Source organism: Zalophus californianus, chromosome 1, assembly GCF_009762305.2.
Source record: "Zalophus californianus isolate mZalCal1 chromosome 1, mZalCal1.pri.v2, whole genome shotgun sequence".
Taxonomy (NCBI): domain Eukaryota; kingdom Metazoa; phylum Chordata; class Mammalia; order Carnivora; family Otariidae; genus Zalophus; species Zalophus californianus.
The window spans coordinates 149,245,489-149,268,237 of NC_045595.1; the positions used below are offsets into that span (position 1 = coordinate 149,245,489).

The 22,749-nt window shown below is 52.1% G+C and overlaps 1 protein-coding gene across 2 annotated transcripts in view; it reads left to right on the forward strand.

The window, feature by feature from the left end:
• SEMA5B (semaphorin 5B) overlaps positions 1-22,749 on the forward strand; it is a 119,211-nt gene that overhangs the window by 14,513 nt on the left and 81,949 nt on the right. The window contains exon 1 of one of the 2 annotated variants that reach the window (XM_027587674.2): positions 22,379-22,544. The exons of the other annotated variant lie outside the window; for it this stretch is intronic. The gene's annotated coding sequence lies outside the window, so the exon portion shown is untranslated. Of the gene's footprint in view, positions 1-22,378; positions 22,545-22,749 lie in introns of those variants that run through there. 2 annotated transcript variants of the gene reach the window in all.

Sequence of the window (22,749 nt, forward strand, 5' to 3'; positions counted from 1 at the left end):
AAAAGTACCTGGGGACTAAGGGTGCCAAGCACACCTGCCTTTCTGCAGAGTGGACTGGGGAGCTGGAGGTGGTTGTGGTGGGGCAGAGGGAGGCCTGTGGGGAGGCTGGGGAGGGGGTGAGGCCACAGGCTGGGTCCAGCATCGGGGTGAGGGCCCTGACTGCCATGAGGCCATGGGAGTGGAGAAGAAGGAGTTAGTCTGAAAGAAAGGGGAAGGAAGAAGCCCTAGGATTCTGAGCCATTTGTGGGAGAGGGTGCAGGTGTTAAGAGGATTTCTCAGAGTTTACTGAGAGCTTAAGTTGTACCAGGCCATTTAAAAAGCTGTTTTCTGTATTTTAGCTCACAAAGGCCCTAAGAGTAGATATGACTTTATTACCCCCATTTTACAGATGGGGGGACTAAGATACGGAGATATTGGGTAACTATTAAGCCAATCCAAGCCTCCAGCCCAGGGGGACCTGCTACTTCCCAGCTCGTACTCTCCTCCATCCGACAGACATCCTTTTCCATTCCCCATCCCCCTTCATCCACCACATTGCCCCCATCCCTGGCTGGATCCCGTAGGATCCTCACCCGGTCTCCTCTTCATGGTTGTGGGGTGGGACGCAAGGCCCTGCCCTTCTCCAAGGACACTTCCCAGGGCACCTTCCGTGAAGCCCTAACTCACATCACTGTCAGTTCTCCCCATTCCCACTGTCAATCTGAGGATAGATTTAAGTTGGACTACAGGGAGCGCTTCCTAAGTATGAACTGCAAGAGAAATTAAAACGACTAGTTGAAGGCAACTCTGGCATGACTTGGCTGGAGATCTTTAGGGCTGAGGTGGAGCGGTAGAAGAGGGAGAGGATGTGGAGAGCGGGTGTGGCTCCTGCGTCCTGGACCTCTGGGAGGATGGCTCTGGAAGCAGGAGGAGCGGCGGTGAGGTGCTCCTCTTGGCAAGATGGCTGCCACTCGTAATTAACCCATGGCTTTAATTACACTTCACAGCCTGGTCCTGCTGAGAGAGAGGATTGCTCTGAGATTGTCACACTGGGCTAAATGTCAGAAGGAGTTTCCACTTCACAAACTCCTCTCCTGGAGAGGGCAGGGCCTGGGAGAATGGCTTTGCATGGGCCCGAGCCTGGGGGGATAGGAATGGGGGCATGCCTGTGACTGTCGCCTGCCCTGTCCTGCCCTGGTCACGTCTGGGGAAACCTCCCTGACTGTGACTTAGACTTCTGCTGGCAGTTGGGTGCTGCGGCCTCATCCAGGGGCTCTGATAGCGGGGAAACAGGGAGCCGGGCAGAAAGGAGCCCACGGGACGATGGCACAGGTAGCCCTAGGGGTGGATGAATGCCTCCAGCCCCAGGGATTAATTGTGGTGGGATCTGCTTTGTATTCTCAAATAACAACCACTGTGTGGGAACCTACCATGGGCCAGTCTCTTTTAAGTCTTCCTGGAGGGCTCTAATGGAGGGATTTAGCTCCTGGTTTCTACAGGATGAAAAGACCTCAGGGAGGTGAAGAAACTTACCTAACATCCCACAACTATATAGAAGTGAGGGGCAGGAAGGATTGAACCCAGGCCCCAGCGAACCCAGAACAAATGCTCTTTCTACCTAACCCAGTAGCTGGTCGCCTCTCCCAGTAGCAGTCTTCTGTAGATCCTGTAGATCATTTCATAGACAGACCAGGGAAATGCACTTGGTGGTGGAGGGGAGATAGGAAACTAGGGGGTTCAGGCATTTGGGGTATGCAGTGTTCTCTGCTGCAATGTTGTGGGAAGCCTGGGGCTCTGGATTTCTCTGGGTCTTTCTGGGTCCTGAGGAGGTAATGGGGAAGCTTTATGGTAAGCCATCCCTACTCTCCCATAGCACAGCCGTGCTCTCCTTCCCCTTGACTCTCTCTCTCTCTCTCTCTCTCTCTCTCTCTCTCTCTCCCCCACCCCCAATCCCCAGCTCTGTCCTGGTTCTCAGGCTGTCCCTCTCCCGTGACCTCCCTGGGGCAGCTACCTCGCTGCCATCCTGAGCCCTCTAGTGACCACTCCCAGGCCTGCACCTCTGCCAAGAGCCAATGTCCCGGACACTTTCTGAGCCTGCAGGATAGAACCCTTGGCCCTGACTCACAGGCTGTGTATGTGTGCATATATTTGGGTAGGGCGCTCATTTCACAGAGGCCTGAGGTAGAGTCTGCTGCCCTAACGGAGGCCCCATCTCCCCTCCCGATCAGAATTCCTATCCCTGTTGCTCTTGGGCAAAGCTCCAGATTCCATCTCCTGTCATCCCAGATGTCCCACGGTGCCCTATGTTGGACTTGCACAACCCTGAGCTTGCTCATGTGTGACAAGGAAGGCTAGACCAGGGGGGACGATGTCTTGGATGCTCAATCAATGTGCCTGACATTCTGCTCTCTAAATTACCAGGGAACTGGGCGCCTGGGTGGCTCAGTTGGTTAAGCGACTGCCTTCAGCTCAGGTCATGATCCTGGAGTCCCGGGATCGAGTCCCGCATCGGGCTCCCTGCTCGGCGAGGAGCCTGCTTCTCCCTCTGACCCTCTCCCCTCTCATGTATTCTCTCTCTCTCTCATTCTCACTCTCTCAAAATAAATAAATCTTTAAAAAAAAAAAAATTACCAGGGAACTATCCCAAGAGTTGTCCCCTCATCTTATGAATGGGGAAACTGAGGCTCTGGTAGGTAGGTAACTGGTCCCAGGTCATACTGACTGATTCCCTCTGTTTCCTCGCAGCCCTGACAGGGGAGGGCTTGCAAGAGAAAGGGGCTCAGCAGCTCAGAGAGGGGCTTACTACCCACCCGCCTTTTCAGCATATTCAACAGTGGCTTTTGGGCCTGCTCACCAGAGGCTAGGCTCCCAGGACAGAGCACCAAAGCTTTACACCCAGATAGTCAGCCCAAACCACACCCCATATTTGTCTTAGAGATTTGGGGTGGTGAGGCTGGAAGGGGGGTTTGGAGAGGCTCGCATCTCAGAAGGACTAGTAGAAATCAAAGTCCACTCACCGCAGGTCTCAGATGATCTTTCTGTGTTAAGAAGACCCATTTTGTGGGTCTGACACAAGCTGGCGCCCTTTATGAGGGGGCGTGAAGGTCAGTGGGGGGGAGGCTGGGCTTCAGATGCCGGGTGGTCCGTGTGCATGGACCATCCGTCCTTGCAGGCACTGAGGAAACTGACGTTTCTCCTGTTGGGTTTGCTCTGATGGGACTGTGCCAAAATTCTTCCTGGTTCTAAACTCAAAACCTTGTGCAGTATTTACATTGTGGGTAAAAATGTTTGCAGTGAACTGGGGAACCACAGGGCTTGTAAGGATCTGGGATAACATCTAGTGTAGGCAGCAAGAGCTGGGATGTGGAGGTTGTAGTGGGTCTAGAAATTCGGCCGTGCCAGTCTGTGAACTTGGCTTCCCAGCCAAGCCAGTCCTCCTCATTGAGAGACAATGAACATCGATGAAAGATGGGCTCCTCTGGGTGTGGGGAAGATCACAGTCATTGTCAGGGTTGGTTTGTCGTTGTTGTTTTTTTAAGATTTTTTATTTATTTATTTGATAGACAGCGAGAGAGAGGGAGGGAGCACAAGCAGGGGGGAGGGGCAGAGAGAGAGGGAGAAGCAGGCTTCCCGCTGAGCAGGGAGCCTGACGCGGGACTCGATCCCAGGACCCCGGGGTCATGCCCTGAGCCGAAGGCAGACGCTCAACCGACTGAGCCACCCCAGGCAACCCGTTCTCAGGGTTTTGAAGAAACAACCTTCTAGAGTTCTCATTATCTGGTGATGATATTTCCATTTCAAAGTGAGAGGTGGGAAACCAGGGATACCTGGCCTTGGTTGGGTGGGGAGGTTGAGATGTGAGGAAATGGCAGCATCTCTGTGTCAGGGTTCCTGCAGCCTCACCACCCCACGTGTGAGCCCACATGGAGCAGAGAAGAGCCAGGGTGGGAAAGAGAAGGTGGGGGCTGGCAGGGGTGTCCAGGATCGAGCTGGGTGCCCTGGAGTTGCCTGCTTGGTCCTCTGGGCTGTGACAGCTCTCCCCGCAGCACAACCCAGGGACCTTCTTTGGGTTCACAGACTTGAGCCCTCAACCTGCCCTATCAGCCTCTCCAGTTCCACCTTGACCAAGCTGTCCAATAACGAAGATTGTTGAGTTGAGCAACCATCACGCGCCAGGACTGTGCTGGGCACTGGCGAGACAGGGGTGAAAAAAGCACAGCTCTTGCCTTCCAGAGGGTAATAGTTCCAGGGGGAGGCAGGAAGCCCTTTAGCCCCACTGCAGTCTGCGGAGTCGCTGGCCTTGCCTGCCCTGCCTGCGGGGCTACGTGCCTAGGAAATGCCCGGGCCACTCACTGGCTCCATAGAGTGTCAGGTAATTCACCTTCACCTGCTCTGGGCAAAATGACGAGGAGGATATTGACAAAACCCAGGATTTAATGGAGTGCTTCACTGTTATCGAAGAGCATCCACATCCTTAGTTCCTTCTCCCAACAACCACAACTTTCCTTTACTGAACTCTATGCCGGACATTGTTCTGATTGCTTTGTACGTTATCTCACTTAATTCTTATGCTGATAACAAACAGTTCTGAGTTTGGTACTCTTATACTCATTTTAGAAATGAAGACAGGCGCCCAGGGGGCACTGTCGGTTGAGCATCCCACTCTTGGTTTCGGCTCAGGTCCTGATCTCAGGGTTGTGGGATTGAGCCCCACGTCAGGCTCCACACTCAGTGTGGAGTCTGTTTGGGATTCTGTCTCTCCCTGTGCCCCTCCTGCTCGTGCTTTCTCTCTTTCTCTCTAAAATAAATAAATAAATCTTTAAAAGAAAGGAAGGGAGGGAGAGAAAAGGAGGGAGGGAGGGAGGGAAGAGATTCTCCAGGAAGAATATGTCCTAGTCACACATGTACTAAGAGGCAGTTTCAGATCCTTGTTTCCAATTCCAAACTCCATGCTGTGTCCCATCACACCACATAGTATCTGCTCTCAGGGGACTCGTGCCAGGCTCTGGTGAGCCCTGGTGTTCTGGACTTGCTGAGGGCTCCCTGCCCCACACCCAGCAGAGCTAGCCATCTTGGCTACTTGCTCCATTCCTTAAACCCTGCTTGCTCCTCTCTAGATCTGTTTAGAATTGGACTTGGAAGATGCCCACCCACAGTGCCCATAGTTATCCACAGTGCCTCTCCCTTCCCTGGGCATCTAGGGCACTCAGCAGGGGTGCTGTTCCTTTTCATTCCTCTAGCGCACAGGAGTGCTTAAAAAAGGCAACAATAAAACACAGAAGGAGTTTCAGAAAGAGAGGGACAAGATGCGTCTTTTCCACCTTTGAGGTCCAAGTTGTGGGGGGAGAGAGCCCAAACCATTCCCTTCTTGCTCTGGGTTGTCCCGGCACTGGCCAGGGTGGCCATTTGAGGAGCGGGGACTGTTACTGCCCACTTGCCATGCCATGCCATGCTCTGGTGGGGAAGGGCAAATCTGAGCTGGTAGCGTTTCCCTGGGGCCCTGGCCCTTTATCCTTTGTCATGTCCATTTTGAAAAGGGATGTATGCTTTAACAGTTCTCTTACCTGGCAGCACAGTGGAATCATCAGGGTGTTGGGGGGTGAGGGGTGGGGGTTGGTTTAAAACTACTGAAGCCCAGACCCCACCGTCAAAGAGGGATTCCCTCGGCCCCGGCGGGGGGAGAGGGGGCTGGGCATTGGTCTAATTTTCAGGGCTCCCCAAGTGAATCTCAGGGACAGTCAGGGAGAGAAACCCTGGGGCACCTCTTTCTGCCTTGCCCTCGGCCCTTGGTGCTGCCCATACTGCCTGAGAACCTGTGATGGTCTCCCTGATGTGAGCTCCGTCTCCCAGGGCAGGGAGAGAGCCCCGTTTGTCTTCGTGTCCCTTTGTCCAGCTCAATGCCTGGCACCGAAGCCTCAGTCAGTGTGTGTTGGGTTGTTAATGAAAGCTGAAGCAGAAAACATCCTGGCCGCCCCCTCCCTTTCTCTTTCTTTCAAAGCATGGAATGGGGCATGTTCTCAAAAATAGGGTCCTTGATTTTATATCTCCAGTGTTGGGTGAGGAGTAGAGTCCTGAACCCCCTGCAAGAGCTCAAGGTCACTGGTGAGTGTCTGTGGCTGGAAACAGAGCTGGGGACATGGGCAGGGTCCTTTACGGAGCAGCTATGAAACTGCATTCTCTCGTATTTTATCTCTCTGTCTCTGTCTCTCATATATGGTTAGAATTGTGAATGGAGGTGGTAAATCTCTAAACACAGGGGTGGGGTTGGGCTGACGTGCAAGGGCTGAGGGGACAAATTTTGTCTCTGGGTTTTTACCTTGAGTATGCATGGCTCCCTCCCTCATCCCACAGGGAAGCCTGTTGAAACCTGCAAAGATAAGGAAGACCCTTCCCTCAATCCCCAGTCTCTCTCTTTACAGACACCCCACTGGGTGTTCTTCTCCTCAGTGAAGTGAGGAAATGGAAAAGAGAGTAGGAGTCTCAGCCTGCTCCCCACACTGAGAACCCCTCCCAGAGAGGAGAGAATGGAGTGCGGGTGTGTGGGTACGAGTCTGGGTACGAACTCCCTTTCATCTCCAGTTGAAATGCTGCGCCTTGATTTCCTGCCAGCCCCGCCATGGGCCCACGGGCCCACATCTTCTGCGGCCTCATTGAAGACTGGGTGGCATTGATGCAGTGGGCCACACTCGGGAAGCTCAGGTTTCTCTGCCCCACAGCCTGAGCCACATCAAAGGTGCACCTGCGGTCCGGCAGGCAGCCCCCTCCCACAGCTCTGGGCAGCTGCAGGCCCTCCCCCTCCAGCTGGAGGCCCCGCCTCCTGCCCCAGCCCCTGAACCCAGGGCCCAGGGGAGAGCCCTGTCCAACAGGTCCACATCCTACCTGCTACTCGGATGGCCATGCCTCTCTCCTCCCATCTCCAAACAGGCCCAGTTTGCCCCTTCTCCACAGACGTGCACCTGCCTTGGCTGCTTCCTGGATTGCCTCTGCTTTGTGTCTCATCTGTCAGGTTTTCAGATGTGCAGTCTCTGCCTGCAACCTCCGTCACTCCCTTCCCCCGTTCCCACCTTAGCCTCTCACACTCCGGTGACCACTGTCCCTTTCCCTGAGCGACTTTCTCGGAGGGCTTCCAGTGACTCAGCCCGGTGGCCATTTCTCAGTGCTTGGCCCCCTGGGATCCCCCACCTTGAACACTCTCCACAACCTCTTCTCAAAACCCCGTCCTATGCACCCCAATGTTTATAGCAGCAATGTCCACAATAGCCAAACTATGGAAAGAGCCAAGGTGTCCATTGACAGATGAATGGATAAAGAGGATGTGGTATATATATATACAATGGAATATTATGCAGCCATCAAAAGGAATGAACTCTTGCCATTTGCAATGATGTGGATGGAACTGGAGGGTATTATGCTGAGCGAAATAAGTCAATCAGAGAAAGACATGTATCATATGATCTCACTGATATGAGGAATTCTTAATCTCAGGAAACAAACTGAGGGTCGCTGGAGTGGTGGGGGGTGGGAGGGATGGGGTGGCTGGGTGAGGGACATTGGGGAGGGTATGTGCTATGGTGAGCACTGTGAATCGTGTAAGACTGGTGAATCACAGACCTGTACCTCTGAAACAAATAATACATTATATATTAAAAAAAAAAAAAAGAAGATACTAGGAAGGGAGAAATGAAGGGGGGTAAGTCAGTGGGGGAGATGAACCATGAGAGACTATGGACTCTGGAAAACAAACTGAGGGTTCTAGAGGGGAGGGGGGTGGGGGGATGGGTGAGCCTGGTGATGGGTATTAAGGAGGGCACGTACTGAATGGAGCACTGGGTGTTATACGCAAACAATGAATCACGGAAGACTACATCAAAAACTAATGATCTGGGCACCTGGGTGGCTCAGTCGTTAAGCGTCTGCCTTCGGCTCAGGTCATGATCCCAGGGTCCTGGGATCGAGCCCCACATCGGGCTCCCTGCTCAGCGGGAAGCCTGCTTCTCCCTCTCCCACTCCCCTTGCTTGTGTTCCTGCTCTCACTATGTCTCTTTCTGTCAAATAAATAAATGAAATCTTAAAAAAAAAAAAAAAAAACTAATGATCTAATGTATGGTGATTAACATAACATAATAAAATTAAAAAAAAAAAAAAGTCCTTCCCGGGGCTTCTTTCTGGCCGGCCTGCACACCTTGTCCTCCTGCTCTGCCCCCCAACAGCTTGGGACCAGCTCGCCTGATGCAAGTGGCCCCTTCTCCTGGGCCCTGAGCGGTGGAACGCCTCAAAGAATCCTTTCACAAATACCTGCTGTGCATCCCGCAGCTGCACGTGGCCCTTCGGGTGCTTGCGAGTGGGAAGCACTGATGAGAAGCCCAGCCCCACGTAGTTTCTTTTCTAAGCAGGAGACACAGAGAAAAAATCACAGAGAATCATGTAGTGTGTGAGAAGATGGTAAACATATGATAGGAGGTGGTGTGAACAACAGTTTGAACATATTCTCAAATAGACCGATACATGCAACCCCATGTATCCCTTACTTCGCTTCAACAGTTGACAATACTTTGTCCATCTTGTTTCATCTATTCCATGCCCGCCACCCCGCCCTGCGCCAAACTTTTATTTATCCTGGCATATTTTAAAATAAATCCTAGGTTTCATGAAATCTTATCGACAGAGACTTCAGTGTATATCTCAACTGGTTAAGATGTATTTACGTTGTACACGAACACTGCACCATTGTCACGCCCAACAAAATCAACAGTGATTCTTCTGGGACTGGTTAACTCTGCTGTGTCTGACAGTCTTGCCTCGCCAGGTGTTGGAAGCCCCTTGAAGGCAAGGACGCTGGTGTCAAAAAAAGCATCCAAAGCTTGGAGACAAGGCAAAAGGCTGATTGCATGTCCTAGCAACAGCATACCGTTGCCTAACAGGTCCACCCAAAGGTTATTTAACGCTCTAAGGGGATGTACTTTTGCTTGACTTTCAATGTATTATTGATTGGGGGCCAGACTTTATGAAGTTAAATGTTAACATATAGGTTGGTAAGATAACACAGATCTTTACCCAGCAGAGATGCAAATGATTTCTGTTCAGTGGAAGAGATAACTCCAAAGTTATGGGGGTTTTTTTTTGCCCTGTGGGTCATTAACCAGTTGTGTCTCGGCTTCAGAAACTCATTTCTGCATGCCTTCCCTGACGGATTATACAAACCCCCATTTTCAAATTCTCTTTGGAGCTAGCCTTACCATCCCTCATTAATGAGTTAAATTATAAATTACATTTATAGGAGAGCATTTGGAAAACTATCCTTTGACTGTGGCTTATCCATTTTCTGCCTCTTTCCTTTGTTTAGTCTGCTGCTTGGCGTGGACTAGATGTGTTTGTGGAACTGGATTTATACTTGACTCAGTCTCCTGTTAAAAGGGAAGAATCGAGGTTTCAAGTTGAGAAGTGCTCAACAGATGTCAGGGAGCCGGGGGGTGAGGGTAGAGGTGGCTGGCGTGGGTCCTGTGCTCTACCTATCCCGGAGAGAGAGAGGAGGGTCAGGTGCTGTGGATGTGGGGCTCTCCAGAGCGCCCTTGTCCACCCTCTGCTCACGGGAGCAAGGCCCCGTCCAGCTCTAACGCGGAGTGGGGAGGAAGGACGGGAGCAAGAACAAGATGCATGTATGTGCATGCGTGTGTTTACGTGTGTGTGGCAGGGCTGTGCCCAAGATGGTGCGCTGGTTTGCCAGTTTGCCCCCACGTTCAGAGGGCGAGGGTCACGGTGTGGGAGTATTCTCCTATGTCCCCAAATTACTACCTTCTGATTCCCCATGCTTTTCTGAGTTGGGAGGGGGTTCTCCTTTAGAGCGTATCCCACTTAACGCTATTACGATTTAGGCCTGGGGATGCAAAGGAGGCAGGAATATTGACAATGAAGTGGAGACTAGTAGGAGGGATTGTAGGTGGTGAAAAGCAGCTGCGCTTTTCATCTCCTAAGGGGTCGTGTTTCTGTTCGGAGAATGGGGGTGGTTGTGGGGGGTAGGTGGTGGTGGGGTAGGTGCAGGGAGCAGAGCTGATGGGGGTGGGGGGTGGGAATTGCCTGTGGGTTCCCAGGACTGGAGCCGCTCCGTGTGTAGAAATAATTCCTCCCTTTACTTAAGTTATCCAATTATCATCCTGGCTCCCTCAGCCTCTGGAGTGCCTGTTCCTCCAGAAAACCAAAGCAACATGGAGTTAGGGGAAAGCTGTGCCCTCCAGGGCCCCACCCCAAGTTTCCAAGTCCCCCAGTTCCCAATCCCAGTGTTCCGTGTGGCACCAGCCAAGGCGAGCAAGCACCTTGGAAGGCTGGTAACAAACAGGGGTTTTCCATTTACCTTAAAGGTTGGATGTGTTCACAATTTTATTTAAATTGGCATGGAAAAGCTTTAAAACATCTTTTTCTATTTCTGTTTGGAGCTAGAGTAGCTTTTAAAAGCTACCTATTTAATCAGTGGTGGGGGAGCACCATTTGGGGGGCATTGTTGGTCCTGGAGCCTGGAGGGTGATAGGAAAGAGAGGGCATTTCTTCTCTCCCCGACTTTCTTCATTTTCACTGTCCTGGCTTGGCAGGCACTCCCATCCTGCTTTATTGCCCTTTCCTCATTCAGTTCATGTACCACCCCCAGCCATTCCTCAGGAGACATTTGCCAACTCCAGACACTGGAGACACAAAGATGAATGAGACACATTTCCCAGCTGGAGATGCTCTGAGCCCAGTGGACAGTGATCCTTCATGAGTGAACAGTGCTTTCTGGTTGACGGAGCACATTCACATTTGTTGTGGGTTTCAAGCCTCATGAGAATTGGGGAGATAAGCCAAGGCAAGCATTATCCATCCCAGAAGAGGAAACTGAGGTTCAGAGAGGTTGCAGGCCATCTCCAAGGTCACACACATGGTGCTAAGTGGGCCCAGAACTGGAAGAGCCTTCGGGTAATGGCCAGCCCCATAATCTCTGGCTGCACACAGGCTGGTAACTAAAGGTCACAGGAGTTGGAGAGGTGGGGGCAGAGTGTCAGAGAAGCTGAGGGCTGGCCTGCAGGACATGGTGACTTCTGTTTGCAGTCACTTCTGTCTGACCTGGAACCCATGTCTCCCTGGCTGGACTGTTTGAGATCAGGACATCACGCTCTCCCTTGTCTGGAGAAAGGTAAAAAGTACATATCTCCCCTTCAGGCTAACCACCCTTTGGTCCCTGGAAGTCATGTTCTGGTGACCATGGAGTCCTGAGTCTCAGTTCCACCCCCACACTCAGCCCGTTGCAATGAGAGGGACTGGGCCTGGATATAACATGACTAAGGTCTTGAAGAGTGAGACAGGATGGGGGGGTGGTCAATTACAAAGGGAACCTGTGAGTAGAAACTGGTGGTGGTGCCATTTGTGGTGACAAAGAATGTCCTTCCTGGCTGGGGAGGGAAGGGGGCTGTCAAGCTGTGGGGGTGGGGCCTGGCGGGGAAGACTGGGCAGGAAGAGGTGGAGGAGGGGAGCAGCTGGGTCTAGGAGGTGGACTGGCTGCGATTCTTGAGCAAGAGACTTACCTGATGGTGGTGTGTGTCAGGTACTGTTGCGACGTTCCTGTTGGGGGTGGGGCAGAGAGGTGCCTGTTCCCAGAAGGCTAAGTGCCCACAACATCTGCTGTTTCTGACATTTCATGCTGGCCTTCCTGTTATAAGAAAGTACAAAAGAGGCTAACTCTTATGAGGCCTGGCTCTCTCATTCGTAGGGCTTTAACCTTTGCAGAACATTCTGGGTTCTCAGAGAGGTTGCATGAAGTTTAGTCTGGCTGGTCATCAGTTTTTTCTGGGGGAACTTTAAGGAAAGAAGAGTGTGGGCCACACCTGTGAGACTCGGATATGATAAATCTAGGTGGGGCTGGCAGTCTGAATATTTGTTCTTGAAGAGCAACACCATAATACTATTTGTTTGGCATTGGTAATCAGCTACCTTGTCAGGAGATGAGGGGCAATCAATTTCCATCAGCACGCAGGAGTCTGGGAGGAGGCCAGGCGTGACATCTTGCTGCCTGCCGGGGACCCTCTTTACAGTCTGCACACTAAAGCCCAGCTCTCCAGGGAAGCTGGGCTGGGTCATTCCAAATTTCAAAGTCTTCTAACTCATTTAAGATTTGTCCACTTAAGCAACAGAACTTGAAAAAATTGTCAGCCACTGTGTTTGCGATTCTCTGTAAAATGTATTACATGCGCCCCTGCCTTTTTAAACAGTCACACAAGCATAAATGTAACCTTTTCTTGATGTCCCACGGGTATGTTAGGAACCTTAATTAATGTATGGGGCTGTAATTCAGTGGGGCTTGGGGGACTCTTGGCTTATACCAAATGGCCCCCTGAGGTTTTGCGTTTTTGTGTCTGCTTTTTAGTTTTTCCAGCTATGCTTCTTGCTGACTGATGTCCCTTCTTGCTAGACACAATGTACCTGTCTAAAGCAAATGTCTCTTCACTTCCAACTTGCGTTTATGATATAGGTCTGGGAAATGGATAACTAAAGTCCTTGTAATTGGGTAGGAAATCTTGTGGTTAACTTCCTATTATTCATTCCACACCCTCTCCCCGAGTAGCAGCAATGACATTTGGGATTGACCTCAGCCTAAGGAGGTGGCCTGCTTGGTTTAAGGGGACACTCTTTTCCTTCATTAGTGGTTGGGTCATAAATGGACACATGACAGAATTTTGACTAATGGGATTTGAAGAGAGATTCTCCGCTGATTTCTGAGAAAGTTCTTCCTCACTAGCAATAGAGGGCCACAGGAATTCATTCTCCAAGTAGATAGAAATGAAGAGACAGACACACAGCCCTGATTGCTCTTGGCAGCCAAACTGTAACTTTCAGAACTTTCTTTGCGAGAAAAAAAAAAAACCTACTGGGGATGGCAGAGTGGGATGTGGCATGACAGAGGTTGGCACAGTGGAAAAATTGGAAAGAACCGTGAGCTGGGTGGGTTTTTTTTGGCATGTCTACACCTCCTGTCGTGTGAGTTATTATATTTGCTTTGGTTTCAGCCCCTTCCAACTGAGTAGGGTTTTGGGTTACTTATGACGAAGAGCATACCAATGGATAAATATCAAATGTATGAAATAAAAGCGAGTGGGCTCTGGGTGAAGCATGGAGATCTGCAGGGCGCCCTCTCCTTCCTGTGGGCATTTATGTGAGCCTGTGGCTCTTTACCTACCAAGTTTATTACAATGTTAAAGACATACCACAAACTCTTAACACTAGTAATTTTTTCGTAGTGCTTTCCAGGTTACAAAACACCACTTCAGCCTTATCTCAGGAAAAAGGTAGGGCCTGGATCATCCTCCTTTTACAGATAAGAAAACCAAAGGTCAGTGGATTTACATGAAGCTTAATTTTATAATTAGTTCTTAACAAATTTAATTTTGAAGTGGCATCCAAAGCACTTCCTCTGAGAACAAATAACCCTGGGCTTAAAAAGGAGCCTCTCTTATAAGACTTCTAAATGGGTGCTCCTCTGGTCGCTAAGAGACATAAATCACGTAATGATCAGCCACTGCGGGTCAGGTCTTCAGGATGGCACTGTCTCTACCTCCCACTGCCACCTGAAGAATTGCAATTTGCTGTCAGCTTAAAGCTCTTCAAGATTCACAGCTTGAGCTTCTCACCTAGCTAATTGGTGCTTACTCTTCAAATTGGGTTGCTCTCCCCAGTGGAAGAAAAGCCGGAGTTTGCCTCCGTATGCTCTTGGAAGTTTTGCAGCTAAAAATGCAATAGTGAAACTTGAGGATTTCCTGCTCGGGACACGCGTCACGATGGTGGTCCACACAATGGCATTTGGGAGCCCTGAAGTGGGTCTGCTGCTGAGGGAATGCATTCCCCCGTGTATATCAAAGCTGTGAAGGGCTCCTTCGGTATACAGTGCGCAAGGTTCATTGAAGGGTTAAAAGTGATCTCTACCACATCCCTCCTTTGATGCCTTTCTGCCTGAACCCAGCCCAGAGCCCCCAAAATGATGCTCTCGTATGGTCTCTTCCCTTCTCCCTTTCCATCGTCCCATGGACCTAACCCGTTTTTGTTTTCCTGCACTTGAACTTCTGCCGGGGCCTCTCTGACGATGCTTGCCACGCTGGGTGCACAGCCTGTTCTGATTCCTATCCGTTTGGTTATGGCGAGCTGATCTCTGCTGCATTTCCAAACATCAATGGAAATTACTGTGTAGAACACTTATTTTGACATTATTTCAAAAATGACATTGTGTGTATGCCTTGTTTCCTGCAGGGCGAGGATTATGCTTTACCTTGCTCTTGTATGATGCACAGCATCTAGCATTTACCTTATCCTATAGCATTTTAGAGTTTTCAAAGAAATGCATTACCCAATAAATACCTGAGGAATGTCATCGCCTTTTAGTGTTCTACTTTATGGAGTATCTGTGCTTCCTCCCTCTGCCTCTGAGTACCTTGCCTGGCCACTCACTGTGAGACTAAATTCGGGACTCACGAAGCTTGGGCTTTTAAAGGGGATGAGGGGGCGTGAACATAGTTTATAATGTCTGAGTGCATTCCTCAGGACATTACGAATACATTCTGAGTGTCTGGTCCCCAGGAGTCCTGAAGGGGAGAGCAGTGTGAAAAGCAAAGTTGCACACCCTGGGGTTAGTGTATGGAATACTAGGAGAGAAAGGTTTGAAGGTCCCCTGCTCTGCTCTGATGTCACATCTGATGATGAGGTGGAGGGTTTCCCTAACGATGGGGACACAGGTGACACAGGGCTATTCCAGCCCATTTGGGGCTGCTACAGCTCTTTGTGAATTTTCTGCTGCCACCAGCCGTGCTTAAAAAAATGGCGGGGGTGGGGGGTGGCTGAGGGGGCTGGGGGGCCTTGGTGGCTCGGTTGGTTAAGTGTCCGACTGTTGATTTTTGGCTCAGGTTATGACCTAAGGGTCCTCAGATTGAGCCCTACGTCAGACTCCACACTCAGCAGGGAGATCAAGCCCCGCCCTATGTCAAGCCCCCAGTGGAGCCCCATGGGGCTCTGCACTTAGCGAGGAGTCTGCTGGAGTTCCTCTCCCTCTCCCTCTGCCCCTCCCCACCCCCTCAAATAAATAAATAAATCTTAAAAAAAATGGTGGTGGGGGGATAGCTTCTTCTCTAAAGTAGTGGCTTGGGTCCTCAGACTTGTTTCTCTTTATCTCCATGATACTCCTCCTGCTACTCTGGCCTCTGTGGGAAAGTCACCCTCTGAGATTCTGAGGGCTGTGGCCAGTCTGGGCCACCATGTGGAAGAATGAGATGCTGGGGTCCAGGGGAGACAACGGAGGGAATCCCACACTCAGACTCACCTAGGGTTTCCCTCTCAAGCCTCCGTGTCTGGCTCTATGGCTTCTTCTCCCGCTCTCCCTTTTCATGCAGCATCACTCTTGCCTACCCCTCCAGCAGCAGCCCAGTACCCTGAGCTTTGAGGGGGCTCTTGGAGACAAACTCCACCCTGCTCCTCCCAGGCACCCCTCCCAAGGTTCGGCCAGCTCCTTTGGCACCGCAGCCCCCCCCCCCACAGAGGGAGCCAAGCCTCTGGGAGTCAGTGCATCTCCCCACGGCATCCTTCATTTCCCACTTCAGGTGGTGCTCCTGGGTTGGACCCATCCACCACGCCGGTGTCTGGAAGTGTGGAGCTGTTTTTGTCGTCAGGGCGACTTAGGAACTCTCTTGTTGTTTGGTGGCAGAAGCCAGGGATGCGAAGTCTCTGCAGGGCTCAGGGAAGGCATATCCCTCCAAACATGCCGTAGGCTCCTCCACTGAGAAACACTGTGCCCTCCAGGCTGAGTGATGAGCTTCTGATCTTCAGGTGCACCAGCCGGTGCAGCAGAACCAGAGGTCTGAGTCCCTGCTCTGCCACTTCCTGGCCCCGTGGCTAGTTTTCTAGCCTGCTTCCTCATCGTAGCATGCAGTAACAACCATGCCCCCACTTCACAGAGTTCAAGTAGAATTCGATGTGTTAATACACATGAAGACTTAGGACAGCCCATGCGTTATGAGTGTCAGAGAGGCTTTCGCTCTTCCTGCCTGGGCCTCCAGGACCAGCCCTTGGCCTCAGGTCAGACTGTGGTCCTGGCAGACACTTGCCTCATAAACAGCTGGGCCCCTGGCCACCAGGACTGAGAACCTTGGCTCCAGGTATGGGCCCTTGCCCAGGGTCCTGGACCTGAGCCACCCCAGGAACCTGTGCCTCCTCGACTCTGTTCCTTGTCCAGCTCCTCTCTCCTGCCCTCACTCCGTTGGACCATTCTGGAGGGCCGCTCCTCTGATCCTCTCATTAGAAGTCTCCTGTATTTCTCTTTTTCTGTCTCCATAGTTGTTGTATATGTTTGTTACTGTTTCTTTTTTAGAACCTCTATTAGGCTGTGGTACTCAAAATGCATATTTTTGGGCCCCATTCCAGAGCTTCTGAGTCAGGATATCCATCTGGGGACCAAGACTCTGCATTTGACTTGCTGCTGGTAGCATCCACAGAGCCAGCCTCTAGCTCCATAGGTCCAGTGTATGTGTCTGTTCTTGTCCAGGAAAGAGAGGACCACTGCTGCCCCCACTTCCAGGAAGCACGAGGCCCATTAGCATGTCACAGCTGATCACCACAGGGCTCAAGTACATATATCATCAACTAAAAATATCTACTTAAAATTCCACATTTGTATTCTCTTTCAGCTGGGGTCACACCTCAAGCTAGAATCGCTCCTTTGGGAAAAGGATCGATGAGAGCGGTGAAGGGTGGCATTGCTTTCCTTTAGAAAAGTGGTGTAGTGGGAAGGAGGGTCTTTGGGCTGGAACTCAATGGCTTGGGTTTCGAGCCCCGATTCTATCACTAGCCAGCTGTGTGACCTTGGTTGAGTCACTTAACCTCTCTGGGCCTCACCCTCTTCATTTCCAGCATAAGGGGGTTGAACAGGTTGGACTTGCCAAAGTTCTCTTCCAACGCTAAAAGTTTCTAAGTTTACAAGTCTATTTAAATGTGCTGACAGCTTTAGAATGGCTAATTAATGAGTTTTTAGTGGGAACGCAATTAGGTGATAATGAAGGCCTCAGAAGTAAATCTCTCCCACTTCTTGTAATGAGTTGAGTGGATGAGACTCGGATTGTGTTTTCACCTAATGGAGCCCTTGGGAAGAGGGAGCCTAGAGCCACCCGGCTCCTACCTGGGGGCTCAGGGAGGCCAGGAGTCAGGAACAAAGCCACGCATAGAGGAAGCTAGGTGGCACTGTCCTAAAACAAAATGAGTCACCCCTCAGGGTAGGCTTGGAGCCCTGTGAATAGAGCGGAATATTGGCAGCTCTGTAGATCTGGGGAATTGTACTTCTGCCTTACATCCATTTCCAGAACATGTTCACCTGCGTTGTCTTGTTTAATCCTCCTACACCTGATGAAATAGATAAGCTTGGGACTTTTATCTCCCCCATTTAACAGATGAGAAATGGAGGCTCAGAGGAGTGACTCACTCAAGGTAAGGTTAAGTTGCTAACAAGTGATAATCAGGATTCAGCTCAAGCCTCTTGATTCCAAAGCCCATGTCCCTTCTACCTTACCAGGCTAGCTTGTCCTGCCTGGCGGACCATCTCTACTGGCCTCCCTATGGAGGGTACTCTGAGGGTCTACAAGTCACCCAGGATACAGAGGGCGTCCGATCTGCGATCAGAGGGCTCCTAGGGGGCTCCATGGCTCTTGACAGACCGTGGCTTTGTAGCCGAGAGCTGGGCTCACCCACGCCTGCCACGGAGCCCAGCATGGCAGTTCCGAGCATGGCAGTGCTCAGACAGTGTTTGCTGACCCCCTGAGGTTGCATTTAAGGGAGGAATGCCCTAAAGGGGGGGTGTAGGGTTGAGAAAGTGTGATCCACAGAGGTGGGGAGGATCTCTGTCCCGGGGAGACAAACAATAAGGAAGTCCACCAAACAATAAGAAACCCCTCTATGTGGTGTGGGGAGGGCAGGGTCTCTTGGCCTGGGAGTAGAGGCCAAGTCGCCTGCTGATGACTTTGACTGCAGAGACAGAAGACCTTGACCTTTCCCTTCTGAGTGAAACAGGGTGCAAGTATTATGCAGAGATGCAGTCTTTGCTGCAGAGGAAGGGAGGAAGGGAGCACGCCAGCAAGCATTTATCTGCGTCCTGCCCTAGAAACGCTTCAAGTAATAAAATCAGGATGACTTAAGAAATCTATCACCCCTCTGGGCCTCCCACAGGCACCCACGTGCCCCGGTGGAGATAGGGAAGAAGCCTGGGGACCCAGCCAGGTAACGTGGCCTCAGTCTCCTCATCTGTAAACCGGGGGATGGGGGGAGATGGTCCCAAGGTCCCCACCTGCTCTGAGCTCAGGTGGTCTAGAGGAGGTCTTTGGGGGGGGGGGGGCAGAAGGACTGAGAAGAGATACCAGAAAGAAAGGGGAGAAGGGAGGAGACAGAGATAGAGGTGAGGAGAAGAAAGCCGTGATAAAGTGAGAAACACACAGAGCGCAGAGGTTTAGTCTCCGCCCTGCCACTGGTGCGTCAGAGCCTCTGAGCTGTGCCTTCCACACTGGAAACATGGCACTGGGGATCCGAGGGTAAAACAAGCAGGGCACAAACCATAAAGTACCACACACGTTAACATGCTGAATTCGCAGTCAAAAGCACAGAGGAGAGAGGCAGGGAAGGCTGGGGGCAGGGAGCCAGGGGAGATCCTTTTATGAACCTTTTCTTTCCTGGGGACGTGGATAGAGGAGAGGGGTGGGGAGCGAGAGAGAAATAACCAAAGATGGACCAAGGAAGACATAAAACCTTCCCTTGGTGAGGCCGTCTGTGTTCCCTCTGGGAGACAGAGAATGCAGGCGGCTGCCAGTCGTGGGCTGTATCTGCATCTCCAGCTGAGGAGCCTTTGCCTGGGTGAGGACAGCCCCGGTGGGGCTCGGGGAAGGGAGACGGCAGACTGAGGCTTTGAGGTGTCGTGGAACTCCCCAATTTCTGTCAGACTTGAAACTCTTCACCGAGGAGGCTGGTGTGAGGGGGGCGAGGTAAAATCCTGAGGCGGTGATTTGAGAGGCAAAAAGAGAAAACTCTGGATGAAGGAATTCTGGGAAGCCAAGCCACGACAGGACCTTCAGTCCATGTGGCCCAGCTCTACCCACGGTCCCTCCTGCTGCTGCTTGTGTCTGGATCTTCATCTTGGCACGAGGCAAGGCCAAGACAGGGGGGCGGGTGGTGGTGGTGGGGGGGCAGCACAGGGCCGGGGTCAGGGCAGCCAGCTCCCCTGGCAGGCTAGATTTATGATTTGGCTGAGTTGGAGAGAGCGGGAGCCTGCGGCAATCCAGGGTATGAAAAGAGGCCCAGTGTTTCCTGGAGGAGCCACAGTGCCAAAGGCAGGGGCATCCATCTGGCCTCTCTGTGTAGTACATTTATCACCCTGGAGCCTGGAACCGGCTGGCCTCCCCTCTGCCATCTGTAGCCGCAGCTCCCACCTTCAGCAGCCTCTCCTGCAGGGCCTGCAGCCCCAGCAGGTGCTCCTAAGGGGGTAGCCTGCTCCCTTTCTTGGGACCCTCTCACACTGGGCCCTCCAGCTGGTGGCCATCCTAGCTGGTAGCTACTTAACTTCCCCTGGGAATAAAAAGCCTCGGTGTCAGAGAGGTGAAAGGACTGCAGACACAGCTAGTACTGTAGTTTCATGCTGTGTTCTGGGAGCTCTGGGGTTTCTCCGAGCTACCCTGAGAGTTGCTGAGAGAGGCGGAGCATCCAGGGCCCAGCCCCCTGCCCACCAGTGTAACTCTGCGTCTATCTGATTTAGATAAAGATGTTCTAGGTAAGTTTTCATTTGAAGAATGGGTTCTGCTGCTGAAAACAAAGTTTGAAGGCCACAGATCTGGTCTCATTTCAAAGAGGACGATACAGAGGGCCAGAGAAGGCCAGTACCCTGGCCAGTTTTGCTGGCAGAATGGGGACTGGAGCCCAAACTCCTTGGTTCCCCCATTGCTCCACGATACTGGGTTGCCTCTTTTGAGGTGTTGGCATGAGGATTCATGGCCTAGAAGTGCTTTCCTTTCCCCCTCCCTGTCCAATAGGGTCAGGCCTACCTCTTGAGCTGGGGTGCCATGCTCTCTTAGCTTTTCCTCTACCAGCAGGGTCTTCAGGATGTAAATCACGTATAGCCTAGGCAAGCCCATTTCAAGTGGGAAGTAAGACCTCCATGGCCAACCCTCCTCAGCAGTGGAGCTGTCTCCAGGCCCAGATCCTTTGGTGGTGGCCCCCTATATCATCCCTGTGGGCATTGGTGATTATTGAGGGTTTTCTGGGAGAATCTGGTAAAGCTGGCTCTCTTCTATTTAGGCTTCAGTTTGTCAATTTTGGCTTCTTCTTCTTTTTAAAGATTTATTTATTTAAGTCATCTCTATACCCAACATGTGGCTCAAACTCACAACCCTAAGATCAAGAGTCCCGTGCTCTAACTGAGCCAGCCAAGCGCCCCTATCCATTTTGGCTTCTGATTATGGGTGCTGATCCAGGCACTCTATGCCTCAGTCCTGGATTCTTTTCTAGAAAACCCCAGACTAACATTCATTCTGGGCAGGCAGCTCTCTCCACCACCACCACCACCACCACCGACTACGCCCATTTCTCTCCTACAATTTCTATGGGTCCTGTTCTCTAGCACGGTTGCTCCGTTTTCTGTTCTGCCTCCTCTGCTGGGCTCACTTTTCCCCAACACTCTGCCCTTGAGCCTCTCCTCTCCAGATCCACGCTCTGCCTCTGCTCCTTCTACACGCCTCTCTTGGTGTCTTAGAGCCCAGCCCTTCTCTAATCAGCCCACCTGGAGACCACTGTCGGAGGCACCACACCCCTCTCAGGATTCCACAGATGAAGAAAACCAGGGGCCAGGCATTCCTGATACAGGCCAGGCATGCGGGAAGCACCTTATATATTTTATCTCATTGACTCCTCACAACAGTCCCATAAAGTAGATTTTACATTCCCAGTTTTCAGGCAGGGACACTGAAGGTCAGAGATTTGGCAGTTTGCTCAAGATCCCACAATTAGTAAGTTTTAAAGTCCTAGTTGTGCCTAACTCCTGAGCCTAAGCCGTTACCCACGATACCAAGCTGCCTAGGTGGTCAGCTTGCACGGTCAAGCTCGTGACCTTTAGGTCTGGCGTGGCACACTCGTGGTCTTTCTCCAAAGCTCCCATCCTATTCCAGGCCCTCCACCCGGTTACCGGCTTCCCCATTTTCCCCGACGGGAAGTTCCACGATGGTCGGCTTCTCCTTCTTCCCTAGCCCAGGGCCCCCCCAGGAGGGTGGAGAAGAGGAACGTGGCTTTGTGATGGGAGCAGATGGGGGAGGTTTCTAGGCTTTCCATCTTAGGGAGCATGGGCCTCGGGATGGGAGCATGGAGGCCAATGACCAAAATGGGGACGGCAAAGGACCTGGGCTGGAAACAGGAGAGATGGTGCCGCTGACTTTTGTGAAACACTGCTTCCTCCGAAGTTGTTCCCCGAGAGTGTGCGGCAGAGGAAGCTGACTGCTGACAGCAGCAGCTGTGGAGGCGGCAGGAGCTAGAGGGGTGGCATTATCACCCTGCGGTGCGGGAAGGGGGGTGGTGTCTCCTGCCTGTTCTGGAATCTGTCTCTCACCACCCATCCCCCTGCTCAACACCCTCGGGCTCAAAACCCAGGAGGAGAGAGAGGGACAGACACCCCAGGAAGATGCACACACCCTGCCTCTCACACTCCTGCTCACATGCACACCCCCACACAGACATGCACACGAGCGCGTGCGCGCGCGCGCACACACACACACACACACACACACACACACACACACACACACACAAACTCTCGCAAGTCTCTTTCTCTGTCCCCGTAAGCATTGCACCACTGCTCTCTGGTCCAGCCAAAGTTGGAGTATTTCTGGGATGAGCAGTCTACTCCATGAGGATAAATCATCCTAAGCCATCCTTTGGCGCCTTTGAAGAAACTCAGGAGACAGAGCCTGCCCTTGGTGGGGTGGCCGGGAGGACAGCCTGGGAGCTGGCGATTGGTGTGTCACCGGCTGGGGCGGCGAGCTGTTTCCAGCGCTTTTGTCTGGTGCTGGGAGCAGGGCTCAGCAGTGAGAGGGACAATCGGAGCCACTCAGGCGCGCTGCGGCGTTGTGTCCTGCTTTCCCTGTGGCCAGACCGGACTGCCAGGGCCCCCGGGCAGGACCGAGATGTTGTCTTGCTAACCTGAGCACAGAGGCTCGGGTTGCTTTTACCAGCAAATGTTTCTGAGAGCAGTGGCAGCAGCCTTGGTCCTCTGGATGGAGAAACACTAGCAGGGACTCAAGCCCTGGCCCTTCATCATCCCAAGGAAGCCCCCGCCCCTTTCTGAGACCTGGCAGCTGGGCTTGCCTGTGACCCTGGGTCTGCCCCCAGGCTGGGGCTAGGGGCCTGAGCGCTAGCACTGGGGGCGAGGAGCAGGTGCGTGGCTGCTCGCCTGGGCTTGCTGCCGGGCTCATGGTGCTGGCTTCGCCAGGATTGCTTCTCCTGCCTATGCTGTGTTTGGCTCTTGGGTGTCCACGGCTGAGCTACTAGTGGTGAGTACTTGGACAGATGTCCCTTTTCATGTTCACCGGCCATGCCCACATGAGTCACAGTGGCTAGCTCAGCAGCTTTATTTTCAGAGACTAGACATGAATTTGCCTCACCTCATGCCAGCTGGGTGGGGTGGAAAATCTAGGGAGCAGGGCCCACCTGGGGTGAGGAGGTCACGCACCTGGGGCTGCAAGTGTTTTTCAGAGG